Here is a 2500-nt window from a genome sequence, read left to right on the forward strand (position 1 = left end):
GAATGCTTAGCGGTATTTCGCCCGTCCCCACATTCTGAGTTCAAATTCCGTCGAGGTCGTCTTTGCCTTTCATCCTTCCGGTGTTGATGAATTAAGTGCCAGTGAAACACTGATGCCGATGTATTCGACTTAATCCCCTCGAAATCATTATTATTATTATCCTTATTTTCATTAGCATCTTCTTTCAATTTTGTTTCCATCTCTTGCCAAGCGTCTTCCTGATACCTAGGACAGAGAAATGTACCGTATTCTTCTTCTTATTATTATTATTATTATTAATATTATTATTATTATTATCATCATCATTATTATTATTATTATTATTATTATAAATAATAAAGACAAATACTCATTTTTAGGCCAATGATATGATAGATTTCAAATGGAATCAGATAACATGTGTCTGCTTTTCACTCCGTTCATTTACGTCCTGAGTTGAAATACTTTTATGATTGATTTTGTTTTTCCATTTTAAGTGATACAATGAATGCATGTATTGCCAAAGAGGGCTCTAATCGGCTTTAACTTCCATATGTTAAAACATTGATAGGACAATAATCGAATTAATTCATGTCAAATTCATTCAAAAACATTGAATCAATACACATTTTATTGTATCATTCGGAAAAGAGTTGAGAATTAATGGTTACTAAAATTGTATGCGAACAGAACTACTCAAACATTATTTTTCAGGAACCACAAATAAAATAAAACAGACAGAAATGTATACCAGAGGGATACATTTCCAAGGTTCGTAAATAGTTTATGGCCATAGATATGCTAAGCATAAACGGGTACATATCTGAAGCCATGTAGATATCAAGTATAGAAATGCAGTGTTAAAAAGAAAGAATACATCTTTTGAATAGAAACAACGAAAGTCAAATGGTTAAAGATATAAGCACTAAGAAAATAAATTAAAAAGGTAGACTGAGCGCAGGAAGTTCAAATATGAAATGACAAAACTCTTAATATCCTACCGTACTGAGAGATTATCTCCCCCAAAAATGCGAATTTAGAAATACACCAGCGAGAATATGAACATGTTTGTGTATGACATAGATTTAAGGGTACAAAAATACCAAGTTTAACGGTTTGAAAATTCCGCTAATCTGAAGAGAAAATAGTTAAAAATTATAAATCAAAATGTCTTCCTTCAGACGAACGAAAGATAAAATAGCAAAAGCGGCAAAAAGAAACACAAGGAGAAAGAAGCACGCAATCGCTAATGGAAACATGAAGATACAAACATGAACATCGCAAGGAAATAGAAATCAACTTAACTACGTAACCACGGTAGTCAAATAAATACAAAGAAATGTAAGTAGTTCCACGAAATTTCTCACATAGCAACATTTTAATAAAAGTAAGCAACCTTGAAAAACAACATGAAGATAAAGATAGAGAACAAAGAAGGTTTCAATCTTTGATGAGATTGTCATGAAAAAAGACAAATGAAAAGAGATAAATACTCAATAAATATGAAATCACAAAAAGTGCCCAAAATCAAAGAATGTTTTAATCAGGAGATCCCAATATACCACGAGGAATCTGTCAATATATCCCCTCAATACTTTGAACAAAGCAAACAGTTCGTCTGCAATCCAAAACGATTTTACAAAGAACTAACCAAAATGAAAGTATACTGTACAAACTCTCAAACACGGAATATAATTTAGTGATAAATGTATGAAACAGATAGAACGTCCCGAAGAAATGTACTAAGCACAAGAAACACTGTACCAGAATAATTCTTTGAAAAAATAACAACTTTAGAATAAGCGTAGATTCTATCAAACGGAAAAAGACTGCAAATCACCGGAAAATAAAGTGCTAAATTATTAAAATATGGGCCAGAAACTCTTTTCAAGAATATCCACGATTTATGTAAATAGCCGAAAACTACACTGAAATGGCTCAAACAAAGCAAAGCTATCTTAATCTAATAGATTAATAATAGAAAATTTTAGATATGTTTTCTAACCTATGATAATATACAATCACACTGACAACAATCTTAATAAAAAACATGAGTGTTCATAAAATATTGCCAACACATAACATACTGCCAACATAGTAGAACATTGCAAACACCAAATACTTATCAACTCAATCATGGCAGAAAAACGATGGCGGGTGATTAAAAGGGGAAATGTTATTCATAGTAGTTCATGAGACTTAATTAGGTTCCGTCAATGGCTCGCTTTCCACAGACTTCGTTACACAGAGATGGATTCAGGATAAGTGCAATCAATATAAGTAGAGAACTTCGAGAAGAACCCCATTGGACAGAAAATTCGCAGAAATCAGACTAGTGACCACTTCAAGTGAGAAAGGGCTAGGTCAATTATAAATAGCAATCAGTTAGGAAGCTTAGAAAGAAAACTAGTTAGATCTTTTATTTATGATGCAGAACAGAGAAAATAGCAATTTCCATATAAAGTTACTAGGCGTGTTGGACGAAAAGCTTTTGATATGACTGAGAATAGTTCTTGACCAC

The sequence above is a fragment of the Octopus bimaculoides genome, chromosome 1, assembly GCF_046866305.1.
Source record: "Octopus bimaculoides isolate indiv1 chromosome 1, ASM4686630v1, whole genome shotgun sequence".
NCBI lineage: Eukaryota > Metazoa > Mollusca > Cephalopoda > Octopoda > Octopodidae > Octopus > Octopus bimaculoides.